The 14,296-nt window shown below is 25.5% G+C and overlaps 1 pseudogene; it reads right to left on the bottom strand.

Moving 5' to 3' along the window:
• Positions 1-5,199: 5,199 nt before the first annotated feature.
• LOC113557065 lies at positions 5,200-14,048 on the bottom strand (annotated as a pseudogene).
• Between the last annotated feature and the right edge of the window lie 248 nt (positions 14,049-14,296).

The raw sequence follows: 14,296 nt of genomic DNA on the forward strand, positions 1-14,296 counted from the left end.
TACCAAAATTACATTTTAAAATAAAAGTCGTCTAAGTAATTTACACGAAATTCATTTAATTTAATTTTTTTTTTTTGAATTACCTACAACAGATAAAACCATTTTCAATATCGTTTTCATTATTTTTATGTCATTGAAAAATTACTAGACATAACGAATTTAATCATTTATTTTTATAAGCATTAAGAACAACAACATTTTTGTTTTAATGTTAAATAAAACTATTGGGTATCATATTTATATTGTAATTTCAATATCGCTATGGGAATTTACTAAATAATATACTTAAAAACAATTAATAATATGTTTGTTTTATTTAAATTAAAGGTTTTGAATTAACTATCTCAAATTTTAAATCACACATAAATGTGGGAAATCCAGAACTAAATATTAAATTATAAATACATGAGCTCAGAGTAAATTTAACATTCATACACGTACAATGTGCATTTAGATAAACATATTACATTTTTGATAAAATCTGTAACGCAGGGTCTTTGCAATAAAATAAACTAATTTGTTTGTAAATAAAACAACAAAAAATAATATTACGCCAACGCTAATAAAAACAATACTTCATCAATGTTTAACTATGTTCTTCGCATTAAAATACAATGTACTCGTGCTACTATAATCCCGAAACCAGTCAAAATAGTTAACCCAAAATGTATTCACCCTACAACGAGATTTTTTCACTTTTATCGTTGTCTACTATTTATATATTATTAATTTTGAACATAGATAGTAAGCTTATAGTTTAGTCAAATTTTAATTTCGATTTTAATATATTTATTGGGATTTTATAAGAGATTACGCGGTTTTTATGTATCTACTAATTTTTATTTTTTTTAATAGGATAATGAAGATCATGGACGAATAGCGCATATTATATTATAAGCTGCAGTAGTAGATAAAAGTCATATAGGGGGAAGGTATTTTCGAACAATCGATTTTGACCGGTGTCTGGTGGTTTATGAAGCATGAGTAAATACCGATATACATTGTAGGTATATCGCATAAACACGTCATATTCATGCCACTATTCGCGTTAAAAAAACAGTTTAAGTATCATTTTTTTTTTTTTTTTTACTTAATTATTCTCATTGTGAATTTATCTCGTTCAAACACATCAAAGGACAAACACATGTTGTTAATTAATTTTTAATATTGCAGAGTGCAGTGTTAATGTGTTACATTATAATAATAATATATTGCGTGGAAACGCTTCTATAATATTGTATCTTGTATAATATGTCGTTCGTCTTCAAAGAGAAAATGATTGCAATATTACATAAAACACAATTAAAAGACATATCAACACTCTATAATCTAATAATTATTATTGATATTGCTATAACCAGATGATATTTTACTCACGCTTTGTCTTAGCACAGTCAATTATAATATTATGTATCGCATGTACATTAATAAATTTATAATTACGTTAGCAGTGTAAAATATTTAACAAGACGTCTACTTTCTACAGTGTAATATTATATAACATTTGTGTTTAAACAATGTGTTGATTTTGATTTTAATAACCCACTGCAAATCGTGTAGGTACATATTTTTACAAACTTCAAACGAACGCTGGTCTGCATTCAAAAGTTTATTTAATAAAACTAAATACAAACCGAATGAATTAGGCGTGGCAGACTGACAAGTACGGTAAAAGTGGCTGTGTTTTTGAATTGTACGTTTATATAAAATAAACTTTTTTTAAGTATTTTGTAGATAAAGTTCAGTAAAAATACATTTTTTATTCACGCCCGCTGAAAGGCTATCAAAGCCACCGGACCGCAATGCTTTACCTAAACACTAATTTCACTAAAATTACCGAGTTTTGTTGATCATATTATTATACTTAACTATTATTACAACTCGAGTAAGATTTAATACTATATTAGTATACGTTAGATATGTATAATTTATGTAGTTATATATTTCTATATACTAAAATTCTTCATAAGAAATGTTATCAACACATATTGTCTTACTGTCAATCAATAATATTATCAATATTTAGTATAATCATCTATTACTTACTTGTAACAATAAGCATGTCCAACTTATCGATATCTCTCTAGGGACGCATGTTAACTCCACCACAAACACCTTTTTTTAGTGTTGCTGCGCCAGGAAAAAATCAGGTAAAATTGGGTTCATTTAAATTCCGTCAGTGAAAAAATTCAGGTTACAGTATAAAATTAACACTTATATTTTATTAATTGCTATAATAATCGTCCATAATTACGTGTAATATGCTAAAAAATATATAAAACTTAGAACTAAAGAGTTAGTTAAAAATATAAAATTAATTTGTATATAATATTATTAAAAAAAAATGATGAATAATAAATACTCGTAATAACAATAAAATATGTAGGTATATTATATTGTTACGTTTTAAACTATCAACTAAAATTATGTGGTAACATTTATAGATATTTTAAGTTTAAATTAATAACTAAAAATATTTACATAATACATATAAATAAATCCATTATTTTAACTATTTATAGCGTTGTCTAATATTATCATTTTTTTTAAATTTATTTTTTAAATTTTTGAGTTGATTTAGTTGAGATATATTATTAAGTTTTACATAAATTAGGAAATGAAATTTGTTAAGATCTTTAAAAAATTATAAACATTTGGGTGACTGTTAAATCATTTTTTAAATTACTATGTAAAGATTAACAAGCGTTTGCAATTCTACTTAAATTTTCACTGTGATCAGTCCACAAATGAGATAGGATATCTGCGTCATTGCTAAAATAATTATCAACAAGGTAATCTAAAAACTTAAGTACTCTGTAGTTAGACAACATAATTGCTTCTAAAGTAAATGAAAACAAATATATTAGAAAATTTTCTAAAAGATAATTACAATAATCTAAAACATAGATGAATCCACTTACTATTTTCCTATTCACTTTTGTATTTAATACTCAGTCTAAAATTATGAACTTTAAACAGTTTAAACATATGTCATCGCAACTAATATAAACGTATTTTATTTGAGAAGGCCTATGAATGTATGGGTGAAGTTTCCATGTATCTATTACAGGTAAAAAATAAAACTAGCAGAGCTTACATTAAACCTTTTGTTATCAATTTATCTAATCAATATTCTGGCAGGATTTACATAGGTGAATATAATTAACTAACTATACGTATAATACGTATGGTTAGTTAATATATTATGATCTCACGTCTAATAGTGTCTATAATCTATTAATGAAATTATGACCTCAGAATATATGATATATTGTACACAATTTTCTAGCAAAAATGTATTTAATAGGTAGAGTTACTTAATACTTTTATATAATAATAATTAGTGAAGATAATTTGAAAATAATTTCATTAATATTACTTTCTAAAAAGGTAAATAGTGGTTCTGATATTAAATTATAATTTTAAAATTTAATGGAAACCATTATTTTGTATCAAAAATGTAATGTGAATTATAATAGAATTTAGTGACTTTAAAATATAAATATGTATATATTATATAGATACATAAACTATTATTAAAACAAAATACAGTTTATACTTTAATAATTATTAAATTTTCAAGGTATACTGTTAAAATATAAAAATACTATTACGAATAAGAATATTCAAACTAAATCCTTAGTTCTGAAAATTATTTTACTTTAACAAAATGTCTAGCTATTTTCGATGGAATATATTAAATTGTTTTAATATGCAATCTGCTTGCTGTTTTCATAATATGTGCTGATGAACTAATATTAAAAGTGAAAAATACATATATTAATTACTCGTTACCTATCGAAAATTCCTTATAGTTATTTTATCATCAGTAGTTTTTTTAGTCACTATTACCAAAGTATTTTCATACTGTTATACAACGCGTGTTGAAAATATAGTCACAAGCAGACTGAACGAATTGTCATCAAAACGTGACTCCACCACAAAAACTCAATTTTAGTTTTATTCCCCACTGTGAAAAACGTTCAGGTGCATCCGACATAAATACGTCGGGGATGGAACATCTGTATAGGTATATAATATATAAACATAAACTTTTTTCGGTAGCGATTTGCCACAACTATCATTATTCCTGGAACCCATTGCCTAGAGAATTCCATAATAGTACGTCAAAATCGGAAAAATATATATGTGACGAGCGGGAATGTCATTTTCAGGCTGGCTAGTGGCGATTACGTGGTCGTAAAATTGTAGACAAATTGGAAAAATAGTGATTTTTTCCATTCCACGCATCGGGGTGTAAAAATAAAAAAATATATAAATAAAGCAATAGACCTTTACACATTGCACAATGTTGACAGTTTCGTCTTAGTTAAGACAAGTGCCATTGTACAGTATTCAAAACTGTTCACGACAAAAGCAATATCACTCTCATCTTACAAATGAAGTATTTCGTTTTTGAAATTGCTAAACAATCCTTTCGAATAGATATCGAATATCGATTCAACAATTAAAACGTTTGGTGCAGTATCCCCATATACTGCGGGATCGCTTGGGACTTTCAAATAATTTTGCATTGTTCAATAATATATTAAATGATGCAAATATATCCTTAGAGCTTTAGAGAATAGCTGATTTGACAAGATTTGTATGTCAAGAGAAAAGTTTTACGATACTAAATGGATTGCAAAAAATAAGAATAAATATCTACTGTTTCGTATTCTAGCTAATGGTATTTTCGATGTATCGAAAAAATAGAGGTATTTTTTGTTACTGATAGGCGTATCTTATTTTTAAATTTTTTGACAGCCATATTAAAAGCCAATAATAGTAATTTAGTATTAATCGAAAATCACTATCATTGACATATAGTCCATATATAATTACAGGTATTATAAAATAAAAGGATATAATATATTGTTAAAAATAATAATAATTATAACATAAGATATTAATTATGTAGAATTATTAGAGAAAGTAGGTAAATTATTTTAATTTTTACGAATATATTGTATTGTTTAATTTAAAATATATTTATACATTATTTATATTACTATCTACTAATAATTCATAACTTAAAATGAGTAATTAAAAGCACCAAGCTAAAATATTCAGAATTCTTATATAATTTTAAATTATATTACTAAAACTTATTCAATCTAAAATTCTAAGTTTTTATTTAAGAGTAAATGTAAGTATCTATATATGGTTTGATAAAAATTACCTAATTAATGATTTAATTTACATTGTAATGTTTTCAATTACTTCTCTATCTTCATAATGTGCGAATTTCAAATATACTTGTTCTAAAGTTGTTTGGCTAAAGCTATACTCTTGATGTCGTACATATTTTTAGCTGAAAAATCAATAGAACTGTTAATATTTCAAATAAGTAACAATTATTGCAGTAACTACATGTGTTCCTAGTACTATAAATAAATTACTAAATAAAATTAGCAGACAAATTTATATTATAAATCAATGTATTATAAGCAAAAAAAGGACTGATGAGATTTACTGCAGATATTTTTTTTTACTAATAGCTAATATTATTTATGTTATAAATTATAATATATATTTATATGTGTGTGCAAAATATAAAGATTAATTTTAAGGATTTTCCTAATTATACCACGAATTATATTCATACCGTTCTATGGTAAATCAGTAGTGACTCAAAAGTTTACTACAATAATATATGTTATAATTGACAATATAATAAATGCCATGTTTTCGGAAAAAATTAATTTAACCTATGATATTACTAATATGTAATCTTAATATAAAAATGGACATTGTGGTACACTGTTTTTGGAAAAGGGGTTAAAACGTATAGTCCGGTATGCGACATACTATAATAAATTATTTTAATACTAAAATAAATACATAATAAATTAATTTACTTAGTAATATAAATATAAGCTAACAAATTGACAATTGTCTTCGCTCGGAATCATTTTTAATATATAGCATTTGATCATTGAATCCAAATTTAATACATTCATTATAACAATGACCTATTCAATAACGACCTAATTGGCACTTTTACTTACAACAGATTAGTTGTCTATTTGTCCGCTTTTTTTAAATTTAAATTACCGATTTATGGGGGAACCACTTTCTACTATAAATATTAAATTATAATTATTCCTAATCTAATATAAGTAATATAAGTATAATATACAGATACAGATGTGGGTAAATAATAAATATAAATATTTTATTCAGTAGTATTATATTATGGTCTTTTTTTTAGTACTGAGTACAGTGATTTATGAAATTCTATTATATTAAAATAACAACTAATAAATTAAATACCATTTTCAAGATTCAAAAACAATCGGCTAATGATTCAACTGTAGATGAGGAACTCCAAATACTAATCGATCAGCAAATTCTTCTTCTGGAATTGCATTTGGAAATGATGTTATTACAAAATTTTTAACATCATCCATGTCTCCGCGAGGCTTTAATTTTATTTCCAATGTATATCCAGCGCCGTAAAGGTTTTTTAGATATTGAGTGGAACCCAAACATCTATCAAATGTTTTTTTTTTTTTTATAGTTATTAAATGTAAAAAGTCTTTGAAAATAATTTTACCTGAGTTGGCCTTTAACCATTATTCCAACTCTAGAACATAACGCGTCTGCCTTTCCATAGAATGTGTGGTTAAAATTGCACCTTTAGATCCTTGGAAACTGCTAATTATAGCGTCCCATAAATATCTTTTTGACCTTGGATCCATGCCGGTACTAGGCTCATCCAGCAATACCAACTTTGGATTTCCAATCATTGCTAAAGCAAAACTTAATTTCGTTTTGTTCCACCTGAACAACAACTAACCTGTTATCTGCATGTTCAGTTATTTGAAGGCCTTCAATATATTTTTCGACAATACTAAAAAAAATTAAACACGCTAAACAGTTAAATTAAATATTTTTTTTTGATAAAACCGTTTTAAAATTACATCTAAATATCAATTTTATTTTTTACCAACATTTTAATAATAATTTACTTTTTAATTTGATCTTTGAGATTCCTCGAATAGCACCATAAACATGCAAGTGTTCTCTGATTGTTAATGAACTCCATAAAGCATCATGTTGAGGGCAATATCCAATCATTCTATATGCAATATCTACAGATTCTTGAATATCATGTCCTTTAATAAATATCTTAAATATAAGACGGTTAAAAAAATATATTATCAAAAATGTATAACATAAATTTAAATTAAATGGACTTTAAGAGTATTAAATGTTTTACAAACTTTTCCTGATGACTCTTTTTCTTCCATGGTGATAATGCGCATAGTTTTGTTTTCCAGCACCATTATGACCTAACAATCCAAGAACTTCTCCTGAATTTACAGCTAATGATAGATTTCGAATTGCAAGTTTCTCTCATTATTTGTATTCGTACATTTTTTTTTTATTAGACAATATATTTGAGTTCAAATTTTGGGTTGAGAACTCTTTTTTTAAATTCTATATAAAATTAAAATACTCAAAAATTGAGTTTGAAATAATATGTATAGTTATTTACGCACTGAATACCTGAACAACAATTACTGGCCAATCCACTTGATCGTTGATAATATTATTTACTTTGATCCGTTCAGTTTTTACATCATCGTCACCCTCATCTTGAGTATCAATAGTAATTGTTGAAGTTTTTTTATTTTTTGATTTAGAATCTAATATCTTTAAAATAACCCATAATGCTGGAATTTGGCCTATGCAACCCATTAAAATTGCAACTATTTCTTTATTAACATATTTTATAAAAGGAACATGATCATCGTTTTCCCGATATACACTATTTATGAAGTAAATTATGGCGAAAGGCACATAGACGAAATTAGTGGAAGAAAATAGAACATGAAGTGCAAATCCTAAATCACTAAGTATACCCAGCATATCTAGTGAAGCTACTATTATAAATGGTACACCACCAATTAGTGAGGTCACATTTGGTAGTATAGACTGTACTGAATCAGTTTTTTCAAAAAATATGATACACACGCAGTAGATAATATTGCCGCAGGACAATATGCTGTAAGTAATATTACCATGGTTGTTATTGCAAAAGGAGAATCTAAACCTTCAACATGGAATAAAGCTATAAGAATTATAAGTATACAGAATATGCTAAGTAACATTGAAATAAAAGAATAAAATAAGAACTGAAATATTGCATAAAAGTTACACCGTTGATACGAAGCTGGTTTTTGGCTTTAATCTATAAAATATAAAATAATAAAATCTTACAGCTTTATATATTGATACATATTGTTTAGTATTAAAATAATAAATAAAATATTAAATTTAATTGGTACTCAGAGATTTTTAGTTATCAAGCATTGATATTTATAGTTTTATAATTTTATACATACATTTCACTATAGACATTGTATGTATTAAACTATTATTGTAAAACTATTAAAAATAAAATAAAAATGAAATGCAAACACAGCATGTATTTAAACAAATCATACATATAATAATATGCTTAAGGGAATTTAACACTAATATCTAACAGTATACGAATAAAATATATATTTATGCATTAACTTAATTGACTGTTACCTCTCTATCATAGACTAGATCAGCAGATAAACTCACAGGAACAAAAAAACATACTATTCCTAAGAAAAATGCAGATGAACAACGACTAAAACTGTACTCATTTTGCTTGTATTCCATTTTAAACGGTTCTGTTTTAATATCAATTGATCTCTATAAAATAAATTTAAATATTAAAAATGAAGACATTTGATACTTGATTAATAAGATACTGTTTTGTATTGGTCATTTATATAGGTCATATGAGTGGCTATAAATTATAGTCAATACATTTTAGAGTACTTTTTATCTAAGATAGGAGAAACACAGCATTCTATTCTTTTAAATACAAATTTAATTTGTAATATAATAATAAATCAAGTTAATTACTTAAACTAGATTTAATATTATAATATAGGTATGTACTATAATACTACGATATATTTATGACCTGTATTGAAAAATAATTAGTATAAATGTTGAAAATGATATAAGTATCAATATTTTATATGATTTATTTTATTTTTTTTTATCAAGTTACCCAAGTAAGGTGCTAGTGATAGAATTCAATATTATCGGCAACGAATGTATAAATGAGTCATTATAATAAACTGTAAGTGCTAATATTGATGAATAAGTTGTATTATATGAGTGCCGTTCTCGCAAAGCTCCTAGGTGGGAAGGCAAATCTAATAATCCGGAAAACGTGCCAGTGTAAAAATCTGAATCCAGTGTTGAATAATTTGAAAATTCTTCAGAAGTTACAACTAGTCGACTGTCTTCTTTATATACATCTAAAAATTATTTAAAAACTTAATATTCAGTTAAATAAATGTAACACTTAGTAAATTAAATATGTAATAAAAACAAAATAATTAAATAATATATTTATACATAGGTACTATTAACCCCGCGTTACACGCGTTCAATTTTATTACATGAAACATGATTACACATACACATGTCCATTTAGACCAGAAATAACATTATACTATTTACACAATAAAAATAATAAAAATATTTATCTTAGCTTTTGTTTTGTTATATTTTTTGTTAAATTAATTTAAATTATTTAATATTCAATCTAACTATTATACGAGTAATATTAACTTAAATTTTATGGCAGTAACTAAACAAAAAATCAAGAATTCTATTATAAATTTAAAAAAAAATTAACAACTTTTTAAACGAGTAATATATTAACATAAAGATATACATACTATTATTTAAAGTAATATTTCGTATTGGTTGAATTTCATGACTTAATTTGTTTAAGATAATTCCAGTAGCTAAGAATACGACAGGTAATAATATCATAACATAAAGCTTATGAACATCTCGTAATACTCGTTTGGTTCGCATTTTTAGCAGGGCAATAATTGTACTCCAATTAGTTGGATCATATATAATGCTTGATCTCACAGTAACATTATGTATTGTATCAATTGATCCCCTGAAATTAAAAAATTTTTTTATAAATAAATAAATTATGCTCTGTATAAATTTTATGAATTATAACATTTATATATGAAAACAATAAAACAACTAACTTATAAGCAGGGCAAGAAGTTTATATAATTTCTTAATTATTATAGAATACTAATACTTATAAGTTATAATGTTTTTTACAGTGCTTTTCAATGTTATAAAATGGAAGGTTACCAGTAGCTCGGGTTATAACTATTATAATTATTAATTCATAACTTATTAGCTAATAGCAGTTAATACTATATACCAATAATAATATATCAATATCAGTCACCTATTAAAATTTGTCACCGATTGTCCTTTTAATAATTCAATTGCTAATTTTCCAGCATTGTCATGTTGGCCTTGTTCAAGATACAAAAATACTTCTTCTAATGTAGTCATTGATACACCATAGTTTTCAATACCCAAGTCGTTAGTTGTAGATCTAATTTCTGTTTCAATTTGTCTAAACAAGAGCGGGAATTTACTCACACTGTCATATGGTAGTACAAAAGATAACTCGTATCCATGGCGTCTTGCTCGTTCTGCATTTGGTACGTGTTCTTTAATCATTTTTATTATCGAATTTTCTTTTGCATTGTTATTTAGAATTAATCTAAAAATATCAGATTATTCGTTAATTAATGTAATTTTTACTAAATGTAGTAATATAAAAGATATATTTGTAAGAATATATTTAATTATACGTGATTCGCTAACCCGATAATATATATTATATTTTTTTTGTTATAAATTAAATTTGTTTGATATATTATTTTAATAGGTATAATCATATACTAATTTCAAAATTATACAGAAAATACTATTTTTTGTAGTTAGTTTTAAAATATTATGCACCTACTCCGAATTGGTATATAATGATTTAAATTTTTCAACTTACGTTAAATGATATCCAATACCAAATTTTTTTAAGGAATATAGAAGAACCACAACATCTTACACATCCTTTTGATATTACAGCTATACGATTAGCTAAGATGTCAGCTTCATCCATAAAATGAGTTGTTAATAGTATCACCTATTTATTATATATATATATGCATCATAAATAGCTATTCGTAGATATCTATTTGTTATAAAAATACCTTTCCTTTTTTTCTTTTTTGAAGAAGTGACCATAAATGTCTTCTTGCTGGTGGATCAACACCTGCGGTAGGTTCATCGAGTATTATGATCTTTGGATTTCCAATTACTGCGATACCAACCGATAACTTTCGTTTCTGTCCTCCACTTAAAGTTTTTGCTATATTATCTGCTTTATCAGTTAAATAAAGTTCTAAAAGCATTTTTTGAACTTCATCATCAATTTTTTCTGAAGTTAGTCCCTTAATAAAATTAAAACATTATGTCAGCACAGAGTTTACATAATATACATATCTGTATTGTGTATAGAGTATGTATACTAATTTTCTATTTGAACATGATTATATAATTTAAATATTCTTTGTTAACTACGAATATATACTTACTCTAAGAGTAGCGAAGAATTTTAGATGTTCTCTAGGAGTAAGTCGTTCAAACAATATATCATATTGAGGGCAAACCCCAATCATTCTTCTTATTTTAATCACATCTGATGAATTTCTAACATCATAGCCAAATACTTTTATTGTGCCAGATGTTGGTTCAGTAAGTCCCGTTAGTATATTAAATAATGTTGTTTTGCCAGCACCATTGTGCCCTAAAATAGCAGTTATCTCTCCTTCGTATATTGTCATATTTATACCTGAAATTAACATTATAATAGTATAATGTAATATAAACAGTGTATGTACGTTATGTAAATAGTTGTTTGATATTTTAAGTCGACTACCATCATAAAACATGGTTAAATAAATACAATAATATTTTTATGTAAACTAAATGTTTTGTTATTTCTCATGAATTTAAATTAATTAATATACTCATAAATATAAATAATAATATAGGTAATTAATTTACCGTTTATAACATTTTTTGTTGATCCTTTGAAAGACTTGCAGAGATTTGTTATTTGAATTGCTTTAAGTTCTTTCATGGACTCTGGTACAGGTTCTAAGTCAGGATTTGAGACGGTATATCTATCAATTTCATCAAATTCTATTGATTCTGGAACCTTAGTACACCAATATGAAGTATTAAAACAAACCCAAGGAGAACGATTTCGTTCATATTGACTTGACAAAATCATGTCAAAATAATAAGCTAGAATCACGTAGATAAGTGCATCAAATGCCATGATTACTAAACTTTCGCCAAACGACATTCCTGGACCATCCCAAATATTACTAAAATGAAGGCCTTCACCCGCCAAGTCCATTTCCATAGCTTTATCAATAGCTAATGCAAAACCCGATGGACTTAATAAGGATATTAACCACATTAGTTTTTTACTTGACGGGTCAATAAAATTATGCAAAAAATACAAAAGGCTTATCAAATTCAGTACAAAATTTCCTAGAATTCCAGCTGTCTAAAAAAAAAACAAAAAAAAACATTTCTTTAAAAGTTTGTAGAATTTTTTAATAGTTTTTAAATAGTTATTGTATTTTTGATACTATACAAGAAGGTATAAAATCCCTTAAATCATTTGTTGTAAGTAAATAATAATATGAAACTGAGTGACTGAAGTCTCAAGTATCCACTAATTTTTATAAATATAAAATATAAAATATCTTCTGAAGACATAATCGTTTTTTTTTTAATACATAATAAACATTGAGATAAGTTAAGAAGGTTTTAGTAATTTTAATTTTAAAATATGTTCCTATATTACTGATATTACATCGTATGTCACTAATATTTAATATCAATAATATCATAAAATATAGCTGGTACTTACTCGTGATTTGTCGAAGAATGGAGAAATCATAAAACTGAAGAAAATCACTGTAATCGAGTACAAAATACTAATAAAAATATTAAAATCCAGTTAGTGTTATTGAAAACTCCTAGTAAGTATAATATTATAGTACTGGCTAATGAAAGTACTACTACATAAGCTGCGTAGATGTTGAACCATGAACACCAAAATACCAATTCTCTAAGACCCATTATTTTCATTTCCTTTTATCTTCCTTTCTTTCTCGCCAACTAACTGTACTAAAAGATATGTAATAAATTGCGATAAAGCAATCACTACATAAAGAGGTATAACCATATGAAATACCATTAACCAATCTGTAAATAATTTGATTTTACAAATATTATTTTAATAAATTATCTATCTAAGTATAACCAATATAATTCACACCCACTTGCTGTATAAGCTGGTTTAGGAAAAAGAACAAAACTATAATCTGGTAATGTTATAGACGAATTAGTAACAGAGAAATCTTGGTGATATCAACTAGAGTCTGAAGGGCTATAAATCCAGAGTATATGTAATGAATTGCTGGACATAATATTTCTTCATTATGTAGATTGTTATTATGGTGATGCCGATGGAGAAACTTTTTCGTTAATTTATTAGCAGATACTTTTCGACATTGATGGCTTGATCCATAAAGTTTAGATGGTAATGGTGATGAATCGTAAAACGGATTAGTACGAATCTTATAACTAAAAACCCAAGTATAAAATAAGGATTAGTTGATATAAATAAATTGTCTAATTTGAATAATTAAATAAAATATTTCATTAAAAAACATGTGCTGCGCCTTTCGTTATTAAGTTGAAGTTTATCCTTTGTTTACAAAATATAACAACATTATGTTTGATAAATAATTAATCGTATGCACAATAATGCTCTATTGCCTCTATTCTATAGTTACGAAATGTTTGAATAATAACTACTTATCAATGTTATTTTATCATGCAACATAATTATATAGGTATGTTACTATTACTGATTAAAATAATATTATTAATAAATTGTATAAAATTATAAAACCTTAACGAATGATTTTGAATAGGATCATCATCGAATAATAAGGCTATGTAAACCATTTCCGGATTATTTCTTTGTATTTCAGATATATCATCTTTGTTTTGATAAACACTAAAATTAATTTTTCTCCGTCTCGCTGCATCCAAATTTCATTCATTTTTTCTAAAAAAATCTATAATTTGGTTACACATTAAATTATAACGTTATCATTCAACAAGTATATTATAATATGCATGAATTATTATTTATTACTATAAATACTGTATTTTAACATAAGTTAATATCCATAATGGCATAATCTATATAATTCAATTTACCTGTACATGTTTTGTCGACGGGGCTACAGTTATATTTCCGTATAAATAATTATACATATCAGGAGATTCTTGAGGTACCGTTACTGGTGGAAATGAG

The sequence above is a fragment of the Rhopalosiphum maidis genome, chromosome 4, assembly GCF_003676215.2.
Source record: "Rhopalosiphum maidis isolate BTI-1 chromosome 4, ASM367621v3, whole genome shotgun sequence".
In the NCBI taxonomy this organism is placed as follows: domain Eukaryota; kingdom Metazoa; phylum Arthropoda; class Insecta; order Hemiptera; family Aphididae; genus Rhopalosiphum; species Rhopalosiphum maidis.